Raw genomic sequence first — 24,286 nt, forward strand, 5'->3', positions numbered from 1 at the left:
TTAATCTTATTGGCCCGGTTTATAATTTGTCTTCTATGTAAGTCTTAGCTTTGAATTTTTCCTGAATACAAATAATCAGAGTAAACATTATAGTTCAAATGAGTCAAACTAAAATTAATTTCTTTGGCAATATATTTTGTATCATCTCCGAGAGTTTCACATAAGAAGAAAAGGGGTTTCCAGAGAAAATGCATAGATAAGAAAGGTTATTCTTACATCTTAAGTCACATTTATCTGTAGACGATGATCATTGTTCAAATGTTAAGTAAGCAAAACTAATACAGATAATTTAAAACACTAAATTCAGCATTAATTTTAGAAGTTTATTAGTGTAAAACTTTTTTGCTTTTTGGGGGGAGAAATTATTTAGTTTGATGCTCAGTGAAATAGTTTTAGTCCTCAAGTTATTTGAGTTATCAATATAGCATATCAAGGATTAGAGTTAATCAATATAGCTATCAAGGGTCTACTGTGATATAGAAATCAGTATCACAGAGTAACTATTTTTTGAAATGATTTTTATGGAAAATATCAATCATATTAAAAAATAGAAAGAAGCTAGATATGGTTGCTCATGCCTGTGATCCCAGCACTTTGGGAGGCTGAGGTGGGAAGATACTCAAACTAGGAGTTTGAGGCCAGGCTGGGCAACATCCTAAAACTCCATCTCTAAAAAAATAAAAAAATTAGCTGGGTATTTTGGCTTATGCCTAGAAGTCCCAGCTACTCAGGAGGCTGAAGTGGGAGGATTGCTTAAACCCAGGAATTCAAGGCCAGGGTAAGCTATGATCTTGCCATTACACTCCAGCCTGGGCAACAGAGTGAGACCTTGTCTCTTAAAAAAAAAAAATTAGATAGCTGGGCATTGTTGTGGGCGCCTGTAGTCCCAGCTACTTGGGAAGCTGAGGCAAGAGCATCGCTGAAGCCCAGGAGTTTGGGTGAGCTGTGACACCATGGCACCCTACTGAGGGTGACATAGTGAGACTCTGTCTCCAAAAAAAAAAAAAAAGAAAAGAATATTATGAAGTTCCCCCACCCTATGCTCACCATTCAGTTTTAATAGTTTTGAGGACATGGATAGTCATGTTGTATCTCTGCCTCCCCACTGCCTTCAATGAACTTTTTTTTTTTTTTAATTGAGACAAAGTCTCACTTCGTCACCCTTGGTAGAGTGCTGTGGTATATAGCTCACAGCAACCTCAAACACCCTGGGCTCAAGTGATTCTCTTGCCTCAGCCTCCTTAGTGGCTGGGACTACAGGTACCCAGTATTTTGTTGTTGTTGTTGTTGTTTGTTTTTTTGTTTTAGCAGGCCCAGGCTGGGTTCAAACCCACCAGCCCTGGTGCATGTGGCCAGCACCCTAACCACTGAGCTATGGGCACCTGGCCCAAAGAACTATTTTGTATCAAATCCCAGATGCCATATCATTCCATACATAAATACTTAGTTATACAACTCTAAAATATAAAACTCTTTTTTTTTTTAATTAAATCATAGCTGTGTATATTAATGCGATCATGGGGCACCATACACTGGATTTATAGATCGTTTGACAGATTTTCATCACACTGGTTAACATAGCCTTCCTGGCATTTTCTTAGTTATTGTGTTAAGACATTTACATTCCACATTTACTAAGTTTCACATGTACCCTAGTAAGATGCACCATAGGTGTAATCCCACCAATCACCCTCCCTCTGCCCATCCTCCCCCCTCCCTCCTGTCCCTCTCCCCCTACCACATATTCTTAGGTTATAACTGGGTTATAGCTTTCATGTGAAAGCCATAAATTAGTTTCATAGTAGGGCTGAGTACATTGGATACTTTTTCTTCCACTCTTGAGGTACTTTACTAAGAAGAATATATTCCAGCTCCATCCATGTAAACATGAAAGAGGTAAAATCCCCATCTTTCTTTAAGGCTGCATAATATTCCATGGTATACATATACCACAATTTATCAATCCATTTGTGGAATGATGGGCACTTGGGCTTTTTCCATGAGCTAGCAATTATAAATTGGGCTGCAATAAAAATTCTGGTACAAATATCTTTGTTATGATGTGATTTTTGGTCTTCTGGGTATATACCTAGTAGAGGAATTATAGGATTGAATGGCGGATCTATTTTTAGATCTCTAAGTGTTCTCCAAACATCTTTCCAAAAGGAATGTATTAATTTGCATTCCCACCAGCACTGTAGAAGTGTTCCTTTTTCTCCACATCCACACAAACATCTCTGGTCTTGGGATTTTGTGATATGGGCTAATCTTACTGGAGTTAGATGATATCTCAAAGTAGTTTTGATTTGCATTTCTCTGATGATTAAAGATGATGAGCATTTTTTCATATATCTGTAGGCCGTGCGCCTGTCTTCTTCAGAGAAGTTTCTCCTCAAGTCCCTTGCCCAGCCTGCGATTGGATCACTTGTTCTTTTCTTGCTTATACGTTTGAGTTCTCTGTGGATTCTGGTTATTAAACTTTTGTCGGAAATATAACCTGCAAATATCTTCTCCCATTGTGAGGACTGTGTGCTTGCCTTACTTACTGTGTTCTTGGCTGTGCAGAAGCTTTTTAGTTTGATTAGGTCCAAGTAGTGTATTTTTGAAGCTGCTTCAATTGCCTGGAGGGGGTCCTCCTCATAAAATACTCGCCCAGACTGATTTCTTCAAGGGTTTTCCCTGCACTCTCTTCTAGTATTTTTATAGTTTCATGTCTTAAGTTTAAATCTTTAATCCAGTGAGAGTCTATCTTAGTTAATGGTGAAAGGTGTGGGTCCAGTTTCAGTCTTCTACAGGTTGCCAGCCAGTTCACCCAGCACCATTCGTTAAATAGGGAATCTTTCCCCACTGAATGTTTTTAATTGGCTTGTCAAAGATTAAATAACGGTAAGTAGCTGTATTCATCTCTTGGTTCTCTATTCTGTTCCAGACATCTACTTCTCTGTTTTTGTGCCAGTACCATGCTGTTTTGATCACTATCGATTTATAGTATAGTCTAAGGTCTGGTAGCGTGATTCCTCCTGCTTTGTTTTTATTTCTGAGTAATGTCTTGGCTATTTGAGGTTTTTTCTGATTCCATATAAAATGAAGTATTATTTTTTCAAGACCTTTAAAGTGTGACAGTGGAGCTTTAATAGGTATTGCGTTAAAACTTGTATATTGCTTTAGGTAGTATGGACATTTTAACAATGTTGATTCTTCCCAGCCATGAGCATGGTATGTTTTCCCATTTGTTAACATTTTCAGCTATTTCTTTTCTTAGAGTTTCATAGTTCTCTTTATAGTGATCTTCCACGTCCTTTGTTAGATAAACTCCCAATATTTCAGCTTCTTTGGCACTACTGTGAATGGAATAGAGTCCTTAACTGTTTTTTCAGCTTGACTATTGTTGGTATATATAAAGGCCAGCAATTTATGAATGTTGATTTTGTAACCTGAGACGCTGCTATATTCCTTGATCACTTCTAACAGTTTTGTAGTAGATTCCCTGGTGTTTTCCAGATATACAATCATACCATCTGCGAAGAGCAAAAGTTTGATCTCTTCTGACCCTATATGGATACCCTTGATCGCATTTTCTTTCCTAATTATAGTGGCTAAAACTTCCATTACAATGTTTAAGAGCAGTGGAGACAATGGGCAGCCTTGTCTGGTTCCTGATCTGAGTGGAAATGATTTCAGTTTAACTCCATTTAATACGATATTGGCTGTGGGTTTGCTGTAGATGGCCTCTATCAGTTTAAGAAATGTCCCTTCTATACCAATTTTCTTAAGTGTTCTGATCATGAAGGGATGTTGGATATTATCAAAAGCTTTTTCTGCATCAATTGAGAGAATCATATGGTCTTTGTTTTTTAATTTGTTTATGTGCTAAATTATACTTATAAATTTACGTATATTGAATCAGCCGTGAGACCCTGGGATAAAACCAACTTGGTCATGATGTATAATTTTTTTGATGTGTTGCTGGATTCTGTTTGTTAGGATCTTGTTGAATATTTTTTCATCTATATTCATTTAGTGATATTGGTCTATAATTTTCTTTTCTTGTTGGGTCTTTTCCTGGTTTGGGGATCAGGGTGATATTTGCTTCATAGAACGTGTTGGGTAATTTTCCTTCTTTTTCTACCTTTTGGAACAGGTTGAGTAATATGGGGGTACTAATTCCTGTTTAAAGGTTTGGTAGAATTCTGACATGAAGCCATCTGGTCCTGGGCTTTTCTTTTTAGGGAGATTTTGTATGGTTGATGGTATTTCAGAACTTGATATGGGCCTGTTTAACATTTCTGCTTGATTCTGGCTAAGTCTTGGAAGGTGACATGCTTCCAAGTATTGGTCAATTTCCTTCAGATTTTCATATTTCTGAGAATAAAGTTTCTTGTAATATTCATTAAGGGTTTTTTGAATTTCTGAGGAGTCGGTTGTTATTTTGTCTTTGTTGTTTCTGATTGATGAAATTAGAGATTTTACTCTTTTTTTCCTGGTTAGGTTAGCCAAAGATTTATCTATTTTATTGACCTTTTCAAAAAACCAGCTTTTTGATTGATTGATCTGTTGTATAATTCTTCTGTTTTCAATTTCATTTAATTCTGCTCTCATTTTGGTTATTTCCTTTCTTCTACTGCATTTGGGGTTGGAATGGTCTTCCTTTTCCAGTTGCTTGAGATGTCCCATTAAGTTGTTAACTTCCTCTCTTTCCATTCTCTTGAGAAAGGCTTGCAGTGCTATAAATTTCCCTCTTAGGACTGCCTTTGCAGTATCCCAGAGGTTCTGATAATTTGTGTCTTCATTGTCGTTTTGTTCCAAAAATTTGGCAATTTCCTTCTTAATTTCATTTCTGACCCAACTATCATTCAGCATAAGGTTATTTAACTTCCATGTTTTTGTATGAGTATGCAGATTCCTGTTGTTACTGAGTTCAACTTTTATTCCATGGTGGTCCAAGAAGATGCAAGGAGTAATTTCTATTCCTTTAAATTTACTGAAGTTAGACTTGTGACCTAAGATGTGATCAATTTTGGAGTATGTTCCATGGGCTGATGAGAAGTATGTGTATTCAGTTTTGTTGGGATGAAATGTTCTGTAGATGTCTGCTAAATCCAAATGTTGGATGATTAGGTTTAAATCTAAAATTTCTTTGCTCAGCTTCTTATTGGAACATCTATCCAACACGGCCAAAGGAGTGTTGAAATCTCTGACTATTATGGAGCTGGAGAAAAATCAAATTGCTCATGTCTGTTACAGTTTCTCTTATAAATTCAGATGCATTCTGCTTGGGTGCATAAATATTAATAATTGAAATCTCATCAGATTGAGTATTACCCTTAAAAAATATGAAGTGATCATTCTTATCCTTCCTTACTTTTGTTGGTTTAAAGCCTATTATGTCTGCAAATAGAATTGCAACACCTGCTTTTTTCTGATTACCATTTGCCTGAAATATGGATGACCATCCTTTCACCCTGAGTCTATATTTATTTTTTAAGGTAAGCTGTAACTCTTGTATGCAGCAAATATCTGGCCTGAATTTTTTTATCCAGTCAGCTAACCTGTACCTCTTTAGAGGACAGTTTAAGCTATTCACATTAATGGAGAATATTGATAAGTCTGGTAAAGTTTTGGGTATCAAGTGAAAGTCCAGTGGACATTTTTAATCCTTTTGCCACTGTGGAAGTTGGAGTTTGATCAAAAGTTCTGAATGAGTTTACTTTTGTGGTACAGGATTGGGTTGGTCATTATGGAGGATAGGTCTGAGAATATCCTGAAGAGCTGGTTTAGTTATGGCAAATTTCTTCAACATATGAATGTCATTAAAGTATTTAATTTCTCCATCATGAATGAAACTCAGTTTAGCTGGATACAGGATCGGGGTTGAAAGTTATTTTGTTTTAGGAGATTAAATTCAATGACCACCCTCTTCTGGCTTGAAAAGTTTCAGCAGAGAGATCTGCAGTCATTCTAATATTCTTCTCTTTGTAAGTAATGGATTTCTTATGTCTGGCTACTTTCAGAATTTTCTCCTTCATATTAACTTTAGTGAAGTTAATTATGATATGCCTGGGGGATGTCTCATTTGGAATGAGTCGTGCTGGGGTTCTGAAACTATCTGCTATCTGAATTTCAGAGTCTCTTGGCATGTCTGGAAAATTCTCTTTCATAATTTCATGGAGAAGGGCCTCTGTGCCTTGTGAGGCCACTTCATCACTTTCAGGGATTCCAGTGAGGTGGATATTAGCTTCTTCGAATTATCCCAGAGCTCTCTGAGAGAATGATCCGTTTTTGCTCTCCATTTCTCTTCCTCTTTGAGAGTTTGGGAGCGTTCAAAAGCTTTGTCTTCAATGTCAGAAATCCTTTCTTCTGCTTGCTCCACTCTGTTACTGAGGGATTCTACTGTATTTTTCAGATCTTTGAGGGCTGCAAATTCTTGCTTCAGTGTGTTAAAATCTTTGGTGATTTTGTCTTTAAATTCATTAAATTCTTGAAACAACTTTTGAATTTCTCCTCGAATTTATAATTCCAACTTTTGAATTGCTCCTTGAATTTCTAATTCCAAATTTTCTTCCATTCTATTAATCTTGTTTGCATTACAAATTCTGAATTCGATTTCTGACATCTCGGCCAGCTGTTTATGAATGGGATCTTCAGTTACATCTGCCATATCTTTCCTTGGGGGCGGGGGGGTTGATCTATTCTGGTTATTCATGTTACCAGAGTTTTTCTGCTGATTCTGCCCAATGATTATTTTACACTGTTTGTCTTTTCCCCTGGAGCTTTGTTGAGGACCCATGCAGTGCTATGGCCTGAGAAATTGGGGACCTGTTTTGTGTGGTGGGGCTAAGTCGTTCTGTCTTGTGTTTAGCTAGTCTCTGTCTGATCCTAGTGAAACAGTTACTCTGGGTTGAAGTCTCATCTGTGGAAAAATACCAGCAATTAAGTCACCCTGCCCCCCACAGGCAACAGTTGTAAAAGGAAAATCAAACCTTCCTACAACCACATACCCAGGGCACCACTTGAATAGTCCTCAGGCGATTGGCTCAGTTCAAAAGTTTTTAGAAGATCTCTCTCATGGAGTGTAGCGGAAGGTCCAAATCAATTGTCTCAGTGAGCATCTGTCTCAGGTGGGAGAGTTTAAAAGATCGCTGGCAAGTAGATTGCAGGATCTGCTGGCAACTCAGATATGACTTGCTCTGGTGCTCCGTGAAGTCAGGAGGACCCACCCAGCAAATATATCAGTCTGAGAAGGTTGATGCCTCCTTCCCCACCTTGCACCTCTGTCACACCTAGTCACTGCTAGCCCCGCAGGGCTGTGACTCAGTTGCCTCCAATAAGCAGATACTCCAGGGGTTTGCACCTGCCTGAATCACAAGGAAATCTATATCTGCTCAGCCAGGCCACTGTGCTCTGCCTCTATCTAGCAGGGGGAGGTGAGGCCTGACAACCTCCGGCGCTTGATGGAGGCTAGGGGGTGTTCACTCAGTTCCAGCTCCACCCCTGATTGATGTTACCAACAGAACAGAACAACTTTGCAGGAATTTGTTTTTGTCCCTGCTAAATCCCCCTGCAGAAGAGAAGCTGTTTTGAGTTCCCAGAACCTGCACCTCAGGCCTGTCTTTGTTCTTGCAGCATGGTTAGCTGTCAGTTCTAGCCTCCTGCCTTCCTTTGTCTATAGGCTGACGATCCCCTGAGGGCCGGGTGTGTCAGGCTCAGTAAAATCGTCCTCTGGGTCAGCCCCACCCTGGGAATTTCCTGGCTGTGCGCGTGTGTTTTCTAGTCCCCGCACTCCACCCAGGCCGGTACCGCCTCAGGCAAACCCTTTACTCACGAGGCTTGTATTTCAGTCCCAGATCTGTTCCACAATGGTTGCCACCTGAGAAGATGCCCAGACTCCTCTGGTTGCCCAGGGAGACAGGGGATGTGGCTTCAGAATATCCAGGGGTGAGCCCTATTGTTGCCAAAAATGGCTGCTGCTCTGTGCCTCAAGGCCATGCACTCAGGCATGTTTCCCTCTCAGCTGACCGTCCTCTCCTCACTCCCGTGCTGCAGAATCAGCATTAGACCAGCTGCAGTCCCGTCCACACCCCTCAAGAAATCACCCAAGAATCTGAACTCCTGGGGGACAGGCCTCCAGACCTCAGATTGAGAGTGGAAGGGAGTGCTGGGAGCTCAGAATTTCAGGTAGAGAATATTTACAGTTTTATACAGTTTTATGCCTGGCAGGAGAATGCCGTGGCACCCTAGTAGGGGAGGTAGGTCCAGTTTTTAGAGGGTCTGTCCCGTGGAGTGTAGCAGGAGGACCTTTGAACACTGCTCGTTTGTTTGTGGGACACTCTGAACCATTCTCATGAGGTAGGGGACTCCCATCCACTTGGTGATGGATTTTGTGCCTTTTGTTTGTATCCTTGGGGTCGCAGCTTGCCTCAGTGGGGTTGATGTGCGTTCTTCAAACTTCTCTCTTGGTGCAGCTCTAATCCGCCAGGTTACTTGCTGAATTTCTGTCCTTTAACTCTTCTTCTGGATGGGAGCCTCTGTGGAAAGCTGGCTTCAGTCAGCCATCTTGTCTTCACCCCTAAGTGAGATCAAGAACTCTTTTTAAAAATTTAATCAAAATCCAATTATCATAGCTAAAAACCAAATTCTTTAAGAGAATCAAATATCCAGTCAATGTCAAGATGTTCCCAACTGTCTCATAATCATTTAAATTGAGACAAAAACTAAGGTCTACATATTGCATTTGGTTGTTGTATCTCTTAAATTGCTTTTTGTCTATGGGTTTCCCATCATAACCTTCCTCCATCCTAATTTTCCTTTCCTTTTTAGAGAAACTGAGTTGTTTGTCCAGTAGTGTTTTCCATGCTCTAGACTTTGCTGATTGCATCCTTGTAATATCATCTAATATATTCCTATGTCCTTCGCATTTTCCGAAAACCTAGGATCTTAAATAGATTCAAGTAAATTTTTTGAAAAGAACATTTCATAGGTGGTATTGAGCTCGTGTGTTTCTTATTGTATCATATGAAAAAGAAAACGAGATCTGTGACTCTGTGACCTTCAGGTGTGGAGGTCTCTAGATACACTCCTGATGAGATTCTAGTCTCTCAAGTCCCATCTTTATGACACACCCTTTGGTGAGTCCCTGGGCCACCCCTCATTAGACTCCTCTTACCAAACCTATTCTTCCTGATATCTATCTAGAAACATTGCCAAAAATATAGTGGAAAGCCAGAAAACACTTCTCATTTCTTCTTTTTAGATTATAAAATATTTCAAATATAAAGAAAAGTATAGGATAGTGATGGGACCACACCTACGGTGCATCTTACAAGGGTACCTGTTACATTTACGAAGTGTAGAATATAAATGTCTTCACACAATAACTAAGAAAATGTGGTGAAGGCTATGTTAACCAGTTTGATGAATTCCAAGTTTGGGAATTTCAAGGGCCCATCCTTCCACAAAAACATCAAATAAATAGGAAAAATGTCACAATCAACTTTGTCAGAATTCTGGAAAATAGTTAACTGCATTAGTCTACAATGCTGCTCTCTAGCAACCAAGTGAATGCTGAATCAAGAAAAAAGTGACTTAAGCATGGCAGAATAGCTTTGTGGTGTTTTAATTTAATCTTGTCCTACTCCCCTCCCCTCCCCCAGCATGGTGGCAATTTAAGATGCAGACTAATTTCCTGGTGTGGGTGCCCAGCTCCAGAGGCAGCAGAGCAGACCTAGTTTCCAAGGAATTGTGCTTGTTTGGGGGTGTCCAGAGGACTGACATGGGTGCTTGCTTTTGTTTTGCCTGATGTAGAATTCTCTCAGTGGAAAAAAAAATGGCTAAGCAGAGTGGGTTCCTTGAAAACATACATAAGCAAATTAATAAGCTGCTACTAATGCCTGGGGAAAATATTGCAGTTGCGTGAGCAATAGATATGCCAGAGCCTGGGTGAAAAGGCCAAGAAGAGAATTACTTTGGGCAATCTCCTGCATAGAGCAGAAAATCCAGAAGCCATGTGATGTCCAGGGTTGGATGCCCATAGAAGAGCTGAGAAAACCCTTTGCTCTCACCTCTGGCTGACCTTTAGGCTCAGTGTGAGTAGGAAGTGAAGGCCAAGGCAGAGTTGCAAATGGTCTGGCTAAGTTTTAAAGGAGCATCTTCCACACAGAGCCAATCTGCAAAGATCAGAAGGATGTTTTTTCTTTTGCCCCTATGGATTTAGGGAAATATCTGCCAAGCCACTAGCTGACCAAGAGCTAAAGGACAAGGAATTCAGAAACCATCCACAGCAAGCAACAACAATAATCCCCAAAGGAAGTAAAGAATTGGATTTCTTTAAAATATTTAAAATGTCCAATTTTAACAAAAAATCATAGAGTTTTTTTTTTTATATAAATGTTTATTTTTTTATTTTTATTTATTTATTTATTTTTTCTTTTTGGCCGGGGCAGGGTATGAACCTGCCACCTCCGGCATATGGGACCGGCGCCCTACTGCTTGAGCCACAGGCGCCGCCCCATAGAGATTTTTTTATCACACAAAGATACAAGAAAGCATGGCCCACTTGCAGGAAAAAAGTCAAATGAACAGTAACTATCCCCAAGGAAGTACTGACATTGGTCTTACTAGACAAAGATTTTGAAATCAACTGTTAAAAATGCTCAAATACAGGCACACGGCCTACAGGCATATTAAAAAATGCTCATCATCCTTAATTATCAGAGAAATGCAAATCAAAACCACTTTGAGATATCATCTAACTCCGGTAAGATTAGCCTACATCAGAAAATCCCCAAACCAGAGATGCTGGCCTGGATGTGGAGAAAAGGGAACAGTTTTACACTGCTGGTGGGAATGCAAACTAATACATTCCTTTTAGAAAGATGTTTGGAGAACACTTAGGGATCTAAAAATAGACCTGCCATCCCATCCTACAATTAGTCTATGAGGTATATATCCAGAAGACCCAAAATCACACTATAACAAAGATATTTGTACCAGAATGTTTATTGCAGCCCAATTCATATTGCTAAGTCATGGAAGAATCACAAGTGCCCATCAACCCATGAATGGATTACTAAATTGTGGTATATGTACACCATGGAATATTATTGAGCCTTAAAGAAAGATGGAGACTTTACCTCTTTCATGTTTATATGGATGAAGCTGGAACATATTCTTAGCAAAGTATCTCAAGAATGAAGAAAAAGTATCCAAAGTACTCAGCCCTACTACAAAACCAATTTATAGCTTTCATATGAAAATTATAACCCAATTATAGCCCAAGAAGAAGGGGAAAGAAGAGAGGGAGGGGGGAGGAGGGGGGCATATGGGTGGAGGGAGGGTGATTGGTGGGACCACACCTACGGTACATCTTACAAGGGTACATGTTAAATTTACTAAGTGTAGAATATAAATGTCTTAACACAATAACTAAGAAAATGTGATGAAGGCTATGTTGACCAGTGTGATGAAAATATTTCAAATTATATATAATACCAGCACATTGTACCCCATGATTGCATTAATGTCACAGCTATAATTTAATTTAAAAAAAAAGAAAAAGAAAAAAATGCTCAAATAGCAAAAGGCAACCATGGACAAAAAAAGGAAAGGAAACCAAGAAGATGATGCCACAATGAATATCAATGAAGAAATAGCAGTTATATAAAGGAGATGAATAGGAATTCTGGAGCTGAAAAATATAACAGAAATGAAAAATCTGCTAAAGCGTTTCAACAGCAGATTTATGCAAGGAAAAGAATCAGCAAACTTGAAGACAGGACAATTGAAAGTATCTAGTCTAAAGAGCAAACAGAAAAAGAAATGAAGAAATGTGAACATAGCCCAAAGAAATGTAGAATAATTTCAAGTACACTGACTCAGCACCCGTAGCACAGTGGTTACGGTGCCAGCCACACACACCAAGGGTAGCAGGTTCAAACCCGGCCCACGCCAGCTAAACAAAGGCTCGGCACCTATATCTCAGTGGTTAGGGTGCCAGCCACATACACTGGAGGTGGTGGATTCAAAACCAGCTCAGGCCTGCCAAACAACAATGACAACTACAACCAAAAAACAGCTGGGTGTTGTGGAGGGCACCTGTAGTCCCAGCTACTTGGGAGGCTGAGGCAGGAGAATCGCTTAAGCCCAAGAGTTAGAGGTTGCTGTGAGCCATGACGCCACAGCACTCTACTCTACTCAAGGGTAACATAGCGAGACTCTGTCTCAAAAAAAAAAAAAAATTGTTTTTATGGGAGTTCCCGAGGGAAAGAGAGAAAGGAAGAGACAGAAAGAATATTTGATTAGATCATGGCCCTAAATTTGATTTAAAAACCATGAAGCTGTGTATCCAAGAAGCTTACAGAACTCCAGGTATTATTTTTGAAAAGAGAGAGATACACACTGAGACACATCATCAAACTGTCAAAAGATAAAAATGAATCTTGAAAACAGAAAAAGACAAGAGAAACAATCCCAGGCAAATGAAATCTGAGAGAGTTACTGCCTGGAGACCTGCCCTACAAGAAAAGCTAAAGGGAATTCTTCTGGCTAGAAGGAAACAACACCAGACAGTATGTCAAAGCTAATTGAAGAAATGAATAACAATAATAAGAATAAAAAGCAATTGTGTCAGTAACTACATAGGTATCATTACATTGTATTTTTGTTTGTAGAGCCTCATTATTTTCCCCTAAGGAATAGGGTGAAGAGTACAAACCCATAGGTCTTTGGTTACTTAATTTTTGACAAGGGCACCAAGACCAATCAGTGGCAAGAGAATAATGGCTTTTTCAACAAATGGTGCTGGGACAACTGGATATTCACATACAAGAGAATAAAATTGGGATTCCATTTCACGCCATAAAGAAAAATGAAATCAGAATTGACCAAAGACCTAAATGTAGGAGTTAAAACTATAAAACTCTTAGAAAAAAGTGCCAAGGGAAATCTCTGATTAGTCAATGACTTCTTAGAAAGGACACGAGAGGCACAAGCAACAATTAGACTTCATCGGAATTAAAAGCTTTTGTGTTCTAAAGGATACTATTAAGAAAGTGCGAAGACGGTCTACAGAGTGGGAGGATATACTTGTAAATGATATATCTCAGAAGGGTCTAGAATCCAGAATAGATAAAGAACTCTTGCAACTTAGCAGCTAAAAGTCAAACAACCTAATTTAAAAACAGGCAAGGGATTTCAGTAGACTTTTCTCCAGAGTAAGATAAATAATACGGCCAATGAGCATGTGAAGAGACAGGCCCTATGTCATTTGTCATTATAGGAATGCAAATCAAAACCACAGTGAGATAACATTTCATACCCACTAGGATGGCTATTTTTAGAAAATGGAAAATGACAAGTGTTGATAAGGATGTGAGGAAGTTGGAACCTTCATACACTGCCGGTGGGAGAGAACTAAAGTAGTGCAGCCTGTGGAAATCACTTTGGCCATTCCTCAAAAAGTTAAATACAGAATTATCACAGGATCCAGCAGGTCTACTCCTAGGGACGTACCCAGAAGAATAAAAAACAGGTATTCAAACAAGTCTTTGTGTGTGACTGTTCACTGCAGCACTATTTACAATCGGTGGAAACAGTTTGGGGGTCCCTCAAAAAGCGAAAGATACAATATGACCCCTACATATAAACTTAAAACAATTGAAAATATGGACTCCGTTCTGTTCCAGTGTTCATTTCAGCATTATTCACTTTAGGCGAAAGGTGGAAACAACTCAATCACCAACAACAGATGAATAGATGAACGAATTGGTATCCGTACAACGGGATCTTATTTGGCCATAATAATGAGGTGTGGTCGCACAACTCTATGAATGTACTTAAAAAAACTGAATTGTGCCCTTAAAAAACATATACTCATGGGGCGGCGCCTGTGGCTCAGTGAGTAGGGTGCCGGCCCCATATGCCGAGGGTGGCGGGTTCAAACCCAGCCCCGGCCAAACTGCAACAAAAAAATAGCCGGGCGTTGTGGCGGGCGCCTGTAGTCCCAGTTGCTTGGGAGGCTGAGGCAGGAGAATCGCGTAAGCCCAAGAGTTAGAGGTTGCTGTGAGCCGTGTGACGCCACGGCACTCTACCCGAGGGCGGTACAGTGAGACTCTGTCTCTACAAAAAAAAAACCAAAAAACATATACTCAGGACCCAAATTGAAGCTCATTCATTAACCCCTAAGTGACCAATATACAGCTTCCTTTGACTATTATCTCTGGGAAACAGTAAATGAGAAAATGGTATATAGAGAGGGTGCATTCTAACAGGAATAGAGGTTTAAATTAAGGTACTGAAATTCTAGGCAAATTTCCAGCATCACCCGAGGGTCTGAAACGTGGCTTGGGGTCTTCTGGAATAGCATTTGGCTGTCCTTAAAGGGCAGGCTCATCAGCTTTGCTAAAAGCCATTATAATTTGCTTTCAAACCTGTTCAATTTCAGCTTAGGAAAGTGTTGCAGTTACCAAGTCTGAATGTGAAGTATATATAAACCCTGATACAGTGTTTACACTGCTGCTGCGAGGTGGCGATAGTGTTGAGACTCACTCAGGGCAACGCTGCATCCTAAGGAGCGTGGCAGATTTAAATCTACTCAACTGTTCCTTCCACTTTTTAAACTAAATATTTCTCCCGTAGCACCCTCTTAGGCTCTTCTCGTCTTTCCATTTCCCAGCTTCCATCCCTGCGGTTTTTCCTCTCTACCGGCTCCAGCGCACTGCAGCGTATCTGGCGACATCCCAGACTTCAGAGAAGCGATTCTTGGAATGCCATCTGGCTAACCAGTAGATATGTCCAGACAGACACTCTGCAGATTATCTCCAGGAAGGAAGAAAAATAGAAGAGAGTCTCAGAACTATTTATACAATTATCCTGCAGGCTTTGGCCTGGAAAATAAGAAACTAGAACTTTCAGGTTTTTGATTGCGTTTCTTCTTTCCTGTATTTCATGAAGTTTAAACGATAACCATCTGCTTCAGAAGATATAAAAATCCTGACTCCATCTTCTTTCACGTTAGCAGAATACTAACCCTTTGGGGAACTTTCTACGGGTGGAGGTGCTCAGGGACAACTGTGGTGGAGTCACAGCATGAAACCAGCACCAAGCTGCAGCTCGGCTCCCTACCTCATTACCTCCCGCGGCTCGTGAAGAACGGGGCATCCATTTCTAAAATGCGTTATCATGGGAATGTTTCCCTGGGTAGTTGTAGTGACAGGGACATGTTTTCTGTTTGATGATGGTGTTGAGAAGGAAGATGGTGATGATAGTACTAGCTTCCTTTCTTCCAACTCTTATTAGAGACCATTATTCCTTTTCCCCCCCTCTTAAAAAAAATACATATATATATATTGTTTTTGAGACAGAGTCTCACTATGTTGCTCTTGGTAGAGTGCCATAGCATCACAGCTCACAGCAACCTCAAACTCTTGGTTTAAGCCATTCTCCTGCCTCAGCCTCCCCAGTAGCTGGGACTACAGGCACCCACCACAACGCCCGGCTACTTTTTGGTTGTAGTTGTCATTGTTGTTTGGCAGGCCCGGGCTGGTTTCAAAACCACCAGCTCCAGTGTATGTGGCTGGCACCCTAACCGCTGAGCTATAGGTACTGAGCCTTTTAAAAAATATTTTTCATTATTATGGCTACATAATAGTTGTGTATCTTTCTAGGGTACATATGATGTTTTGATACAGGCATACAATGTACATTAATCAAATCAGGGTAATTGAGGTATTTATCACCTCAGGTATTTAACATTTCTTTGTACTAGGAATATTCCAGTTCCATTCTTTTTTTTTTTTTTGAGACAGAGTCTCACTATGTTGCCCTGGGTAGAGTGCCATAGCATCACAGCTCACAGCAACCTCAAACTCTTGGGCTTAAGCGATTTTCCTGCCTCAGCCTCCCAGGTAGCTGGGACTACAGGTGCCCACCACAGCGCCCAGGTATTTTCTGTTGCAGTTGTCAACATTGTTGACAGGCCCGGGCCAGGTTTGGGCCAGGTTCGAACCCGCCAGCCCCAGTGTATGTGGTCAGCACCGTAGCCACTGAGCTACAGGTGCTGAGGCTCCAGTTCCATTCTTTTAATTATTTGAAGGTATACTCTAACTTATTATTGATTGTAGTCGCCTTGCTGTGTTATCAAATACTTTTCATTCTATCTATCTGACTATATTTTGGCACACATTAACCATCTCCTCTTTATCCCCCCGACCCTGCTACCCTTCCCATCATCCTTTGATAACCATATCGTACACTCTGTCTCCATGAGATCAATTGTTTTTAACATTAGCGCTCACATATGAATGGGAATAGGTGAGATTTGTCTTCCCATGCTTGTCTTAGTTCCTTTAACATAATGTTCTGCCATTCCATCCATGTTGCTGCAAAGGGCAGGATTTTGTTCCTTTCCGTGGCTATGTGACGTTCCATTGTGTGTATGCACCACAATTTCTTTATTCGTCTATTGACAGACACTTAGGCTGATTTCAAATCTTGGGTATTGTGAATAGTGCTGCAATAAACATGGGAGTACAGATGACTTTTTGATTTGTTGAATTCCCCTCCTTTGAATATTCTCAGCAGTGGAATTGCTGGTCATATGGTAGTTTTAATTTTTTGAGGAAACTCCATATTGGTTTCAAAAGTGGTTGCGCTAGTCGCACTAATCTGCATTCCCACATCCAACAGTGTACAGGATTCCTCTTTCTCCACATCCTCACCAGCATTCCTTATTGCCCGTCTTTTCGATAAAAGCCATTTTAACGGGGATGAGATGCTATCTCACTGTAGTTTTGATTTGTATTTCTCTGATGACTAAGGATGCTGAGCATTTTTCTTTTTAATTGAGACAGAGTCTCACTTTGTCGCCCTGTGTAGAGTACGTGGCGTCATAGCTCACAGCAACCTCAAACGCTCAGGCTCAAGCGATTCTCTTGTCTCAGCCTCCCAAGTAGCTGCAACTACAGGCACCTGCCACAACACCCAGCTATTTTTGTTGTTGTTGTTGTTGTTTGTTTGGCAGGCCCAGGCTGGGTTCGAACCCACCAGCCCCAGTGCATGTGGCCGGCATCCTAACCACTGATCTACAGGCACTGAGCAGATGCTGAGCATTTTTTTACTTACCTGTTGGCCATTTGTATATCTTCTTTTGAGAAATGTCTATTCAGATCCTTTGCCCATTTTTTAATTGGATTATATGAATTTTTTTCCAGTAGAGTTATTGGAATTCCTTATATATTCTAGTTGTTAATATCTTATTAGATGGATAGTTGGCACATATTTTCTTCCAGTCTATGGGTTATCTCTTCACTTAGTTGACTGTTTCCTTTGCTGTGTAGAAGCTTTTTAGTTTGGTTTGATCCCCTTTGTCTAATTTTGCTTTGGTTGCCTATGCTTTAGGGCTATTATGCAGGAAGCCCTTGCCTAGACCAATGTCCTAAAGCATTTCCCCCATGTTTTCTATTAGTAGTTTCACAGCTTCAGGTCTTATATTTAAGTCTTTGGTCCATTTTGATTATATTTTGTATATGGTGAGAGACAAGGGTCTATGTCTTCTTCATACAGATATCCAGTTTTCCCAGCACCATTGATTGGGACTGTCCTCTCCCCCACTGTATGTTCTTGGCACCTTTGCTTAAGATAAGTTCAAAATAGGCTTGGCGCCCAGAGCACAGTGGTTGTGGCGCCAGCCACCTACACTGAGGCTGGAGGGTTCGAACCCCACCCAGGCCCGCTAAAACAACAATAACAACTGCAACAAAAAAATAGCCAGGCAATGTGGCAGCTGCCTGTAGTCCCAGCTACTTGGGAGGCTGAGGCAAGAGAATTGCTTAAGCCCAAGAGCTGGAGGTTGCTGTGAGCTGTGATGCCCTGGCACTCTACCGAGGGTGACATAGTGATACTCTGTCTCAAAAAGAAAAAAAAAAAAAGTCCAAAATAGATATGTGAATTTATTTCTGAGTTCTCTATTCTGTTCCACTGTGGAGACCATTCATTATTCTTTTGCTCATCTTTAATTCTCAAAATATTCCCAAATCATTTCTGGTGAATTCCAAAGCATTTCATACTCAGTGATTAATTTAATTTGCTCTCAATCTTACAGCCTATAAGGCAGTGTGGGTGTGAGAAACACCACTCTGAAATTCACCATCTGTGATGAGTCTTACCCTATTCTCTGCTCCTCCACCCCTCCCCTGTCAAGTCGCTATGTAATCCTCGGTATCTTTCCAATAAACTGGAGGCAAAACATGTGTCCCCAAACTGTCTTGATTCATGCCTCATCAATGAAAAAGATTTGCGCTTGTGCCCCGACGGGTATTGTGGCTGTCTCTCATAACCTTTCCTGTGCCCAGACAGTCACTGTGCCCCTGTGGGTTCATGTCCTACACTCCAATTCTCCCTCTCAATAAGCTTCTGTCTTCTTCTCTCAGAAACAGTTTATTTTTTCCTTCTCATTAATAAACCTTTATTGAGTACCCATTGTTTTTTAGGCACGGTGCTAGGTACTGGAGGTGTGGAAATAGACGAAACCTCATTTTGAATCCCAAGCTAACCAATCTACTGGATAACAAGCCATGTACAGGAATATCCACAGCACAACGAAACGAGAGATTTACAAGTAAAGATTTGGGTAGTGGGAGGAGGGATGATTCATAAGCTATAAAATCTTAGTTTTTTCCTCCTACCATGTTTTCTAGTATTTAATGTGAATTTCTTCTTATTTTACTATATTGTATTTCTTAAAAAAAAATCTCTGTTCTCAAGGCGTATGTTTTTCTTCTTCTTTTGTTACAACACTCTACCTTTTGAGGGTCTCACAGATACATAGAGCATTTTATGGTGTTAATGAGATCTGTTTAGAATATGGAAATCAGGTAAAGGGAAAGATTTGGAGTTGCTGGTTTGCACAACCTTGCAGGCGTTGCCAAGAGCTGGGAGCAGATAAAGCGTTGAGTCATACCACCATCGTGTGCTGGAGGCTCGTAGCAGGAAAGGGAGACAGAGTGAGTCAGAATGAATGAGAGGGAAACCTTCCTCTCCAGCCAGAAAGGGAAAGCCTGGAGCTAGAGAGGTTTCATTAATGCATCTTTCAAGAGAACAGCAGAGACACAGTCTGATACAATTCACTGGCATCCTGGCTGTCAGGGTGAAGCTAGTTGAAAAACTAAAACTAAAAACAAGTGTGATCTACTCCATATGTTGTTACTTCCTATTTGGATCCAAGCCCATTGGGAGGCTAAAACTTATCTCAGAACTAAAAGTAAACAATATTTCAGAGTGGTTTTCTTGAGGCCGGGGCATGGAGAGAGAATAAAAAAGAAAGAAAGAAAAAAGGCTATTACCTGGGAAATATTAGAAAACATAAAATCTCTTTTGATCCTGGAAAAGTAATCATGTGTTTGTGTAAGAGGAGTGATTAGCCACTTATTAAGGAACTGAATAAAAAGAACACTAGAAAGAATATTCTGGAAAGCATTTAAGGCCTTGGCTAAACTGACCCAGAGATGCCCTCCTGGGTTGGGATGCAGATTCTAGTCGCCCCTCTGTGCCTGCCTGGGGTTTAGTTCGAGAAGGATTCCTTGCACCACTCAGGCAGACTGGTGACATGCCTCTGGGGAAAAAGCTAAAAAGCTTAACACATTTTTTAAAGTTAGTCATTGGAGGTGAATTGAGTCTGAACACAGCAGCTGTCTGTCTCTGTCCCTCAGAGCCAGCATCTATAGCACTGTTGTGAGTAACAACCTGGGACATGTGCAGTGGCCAAGGATCCTGACTTCTGACTGGACAGGGCAGAGGGCCTGACCTCGGCCATGCAGCCGCTTGCAGCTTTGGCAGCTGGAGGGCTTGTGGCCTCAGCCACAGTGTGGGCGGCAGTAACAGGCAGGCATGGCCAGCCCAGCTCGGGGTGCTCTGCCATCTCACCCCACTCACTCCTAGGAGTACTTGCAGAGCCAGCAGGGTCTGGGGAGTCTTTGATATGTACCTGTGTTTGAAACAACACACTGGCAAAGCCTGGGGAAGAATTCTGTTGCCTTAGTGCCCAGCATGGATGGGTGGGGGTTGGAAAGAGAGGCCAGCCAGTTCAAGGGTAGTGACTACAGGTGGACACCATTCGCACATGGCACCAAGGAGTCCTTCCTTTAATGCCAGAAGGCAGAGCTCCTCGTGAAGAATTTCCCATAACTCCGTGGAGGAAAGCCTTGCCCTCGGCAGGGTGGGTCAGCAACACCTTCCCACTAGACCGTCCCACTTTCCTAACGCAGGACAGGCAGCCCGGTCTGCTGCTTCAGACACTCTTATGTCCTGGCATCTGTGGTACGTTGTTAAGTCTGTTTGATTGAAGTATTTCCACCCTGGTTGTTTAGAAACATGTCCCTCCACTTTTTCTGGTTGATACCCCATCCGTAGAAAAGATTGGAGCATGCACCCACCGTACATTTATTTACTTCTAAAGTATAGACGTAAGCCCCTGGATCAGAAAGCAAAGCACGTAGAGAAATAGAAATTACAGGAAGATAAGATAAAATAAGGCATAAATATTGGAGTTCTAATCCTTCCTTCTTGAACTCTGGTGGAGTTTCTTGTGCATCCTTATGGAGTACATGAGCCCACGTTGAAGGTCATAGGTGTTTTTAGCCATCACCTAGTTGTGACCAGTTGGACGCCCTGTTTTCACACCAGCCTTCTGCCTTCAACACACGTACACGAGGAGCTCTAGTAACATTGACTCAATTCTTATTCAAAACCGTCATAGGAAAAACATCCGTCACCGAGGGAGTGAAGCGTGGGGCACCTTACTTATTAAGCGCTATAACTTAAGTTCACCGCCATGTCCAGAGGATTGGCTGTTCACTGGCTGTTCATCACGAACACATAGCCTAAATTCTGACCAACAGAAAGGAAAGAATTGTGAAATGTAGAGAGGGTAATCGTTGAGAACTCTCTGGAAAAGAATAAGGAGAGGCGGGCCATTATGTATATATTTCTGAAGTTCTGCTTTTTCTATCCATTACTTTCTGAAAGGAACTTGAAGTGACACTAATTATCTCTCTCTATTAAGTGCTTTATCTAGTCCTCTCTAATTAAATTGTGGTTATTTGGGACAGATATAAGAAGGCTGCTTTTCCTCTTCTAGTTATATCTACAAGTATGTGCTCAGTTTAAAAATCAATCTATTTAAAATTACTGTCTAGTTTTGGACTGTCCAATTAAGTAAAAATATTGACACCTTTTGAGACTGTCCCAAATCATTCTGAATTTATCCTCAGTTACTGGAATTGAGTTCTGGAAAATCACGTACAATCATATATGAACTTTGCTAATACTAGTCAGCCTGTTATTTCTCAAGGTGCTAGGGGGATTTTAAAAAGATAGGTCACTAATAAGCTATGACCAACTCTTTTATTTTTGTTGTGGACACAATATCTAGAGATTAAGTCTTGGACATTCTACATAAGGCAGTGCCAAAGTATTCTCTTTGTCAATACCAAGTTTATGCTAAAAATTCAAGAAGAAGATTTCAGAACACAAAATCAAGAAACAAAATATATACCCATGAATTTTATGCCAAAGTAGTTTGATAAGTCAAAATTTATTCACTAGACTATAATTCCCATGATGATAAGATTTGATTTAGTTTGTTGCTATATCTCTAGTACCTGGAATTATTTTTGGCACAGAAAAGGCAGGTGAAAATTTGTGAAATTAATAAATGAATTTAGAAAAGACAAAAAGCCAAAATATTATCATTGATACACAGAATCACAAATTTGCCTAGAGAACAAAGAACATTTTTTGGAGGGGAAATGTGAGATACACCATAATTTTTATTTAAAAAAATGAAACTAAAATATTAGCCTGGCATGGTGGCTCACACCTATAACCCTAGCACTCTGGGAGGCTGAGGCAGGTGGATTACCTGAGCTCAAGAGTTTTAGACCAGCCTGAACAAGAGAGAGACCCCATCTCTAAAAAATATCTGGGTATTGTGAGGAGTGCCTGTAGTCCCAGCTACCAGGGAGCTGAGGCAAGAGGATCTCTTGGGCCCAAGAATTTGAGGTTGCTGTGAGCGATGATGCCCTGACACTCTACCAAGGGTGACAAATTGAGACTCTGTCCCCTTCCCCCCAAAAAGAAACTAAAATTCTACTGGAAAGTGAAGTTTTTATTTTTTTTTCAAACTATGCCCAAGGAAAACTTAATTGTGGCTCGTTTAATACTACCCTGTTTCCCGGAAAATAAGACATCCTCCAAAAATAAGACCTACTTACAGGAAAGATAAGACATCCCCTGAAAATAAGACCTAGTGCATCTTTGGGAGCACACCTTAAAATAAGACACTGTCTTATTTTCAAGGAAACAGGGTAGCAGTCTGCAGGTTACAAACGAGATAGGTTTTGTAGGTTTGTTCTTAAGTTGAATTTATATGTAAGTTGGAACAGGTACATTTTCCTATTACTTGCAATAGCCTTTGTTTCTAAGTGCAAGTTGTACATCAGTCAGATGTTTGTAACTTGGGGACTTACTATAATAGCCTCTGTTCATATGTGTTAGTTACCTAAAGGTCAGATGTTTCTAACTCAGGGAACTACATGTAATATATACCATAGGAAGAGTAATGCATTTTTATAATAGGATAATATTTTTAAGTTATTAAAATGGCATCGGCACTAATATCATCCAGAAAGTTACAGCCATGGGTTGGGAGGTCAGAGCAGAGCGTGCCTTGCTTCTGAGGGCTGCTGAGGACCAGGGGAGGACAGATGCTGACCGCTGTACTGTATCAAGTATCTGGTCCTCTAACATCTGTCCCTGGAGCTCTGTAGTGGGCACCAAGGTGTGGAGAAGAAGGGGATTGTCCTGCAAACTCAAAGGTCTTGTGATTAGGCTAAGAAGCAGATTTGTGGGTGTACATGTGCCTGGGCTAGAGCTGTAATGCAGTGTGGACTGAGGGTGGGCGGGCAGCCCTGTCCGAAGGAAGGGGGGACACACGAGCAGCTGCATTACAGAGAAGCAGGATAAATGGTTTTCAAGGGACCCTGGGCACAGAGGCCATCTGATGTGGAAGATGGGCAGGAGAGCGACTCTGTCTTCATTTACTGGGGCAAATGACACTGGGGGACTTAAACAGCAGAGGTGTACCTCTCCATATTCTGGAGTCGGGAAGTCCAAGACGGCAGTGCTGGCTGAGAGGTTTCCTCTGAAGCCTCTCTCCTGGGTTTGGGGTGGCCGCCCTCTTGCTGCCCCCACACATGGTTCCCTCTGTGTACGCACATCCCTGGTGTCTCTCAGTGTCCTAATTTCCTTTCCTTATAAGGACTCCAGTCAAGTTGGATTAGTGCCCGCCCTATTGGCCTCATTTTAATTTAATCACCTCTTCAAAGACCCTATCTCCAAATACAGTCACATTCTGGGATACTGAGCATTAGGGCTCCTACATATGAATTTGGGGGGAACACGATTCAGCCCATACCAGACTGTGAAGGAGCAGTTCTCAAAGTGTAATGACATGGACCCCTGGAGGTCTCCAAGTCTCTTTGGGTGGGGGTGGGGGTGCAAAGTCAGCATCATGATGTTAAATTGCCTTTTTCACTGTGTTGACATTTGCACTGATGCTGCAGTAGCCCCGGGGGATACACCTGCTGATGCCTTGTCGTGAATCCCCCAACTGTGGTGTCCAGTGGTACTAACAGTCCTGATGTTCTTCACTACCACTCAGGATGGGTTAATTAAAAGCCAGTTTTATGTAACAATGTCCTAATAAAGCAGTATAAACTATTAAATTTATAATTTGAGCATGTCTTTGAATATTCTGTATGATGAAACAGAAAGTACCCATGAAGCACTTCTGCTGAGCGTGGTTATTGCAGGAAAAGACTTGTACCGTGCTTTGCATTGCAAAGTGAACGAACTGCTTTCTGCACGGAACACTTTAAAGAGCAATTGGCAACTATGATTGTTCAGACTTGACTGTTTGGCAGCCATTTCTTGACAATGAGCCAAGCGACTTTGTCACTTTAAGGAGAAACAACTGAAAGCAATTATCTCTTTTGAGCTTATAAGCAAAAAATAGATTTCTGAAGATCTTGAATTAGGCATCATGAATTTGACAGTTTCCCAATACTTAAAGGTTTTTCAGATGAGATCAGTAGTGATATGAATGAATGTGACTTTTTAGATATTAGATAATAAAATTAAGCTGTAATTCACATAAACCAAAGCTCTTTGGAGTTCCAATAATAACTTTTAAGAGTATAAAGAGGTCTTGAGGCCAAAAATTTTGAGAACCACTGCT

At 40.9% G+C, this 24,286-nt stretch overlaps 1 protein-coding gene across 2 annotated transcripts in view; it reads left to right on the forward strand.

Moving 5' to 3' along the window:
• The window catches only part of TNFRSF11A (TNF receptor superfamily member 11a), a 374,190-nt gene that overhangs the window by 127,623 nt on the left and 222,281 nt on the right, over nucleotides 1-24,286 (forward strand). The window contains exon 11 of one of the 2 annotated variants that reach the window (XM_053572068.1): nucleotides 18,483-18,608. The exons of the other annotated variant lie outside the window; for it this stretch is intronic. The gene's annotated coding sequence lies outside the window, so the exon portion shown is untranslated. Of the gene's footprint in view, nucleotides 1-18,482; nucleotides 18,609-24,286 lie in introns of those variants that run through there. 2 annotated transcript variants of the gene reach the window in all.

The sequence above is a fragment of the Nycticebus coucang genome, chromosome 19 (assembly GCF_027406575.1).
Source record: "Nycticebus coucang isolate mNycCou1 chromosome 19, mNycCou1.pri, whole genome shotgun sequence".
NCBI lineage: Eukaryota > Metazoa > Chordata > Mammalia > Primates > Lorisidae > Nycticebus > Nycticebus coucang.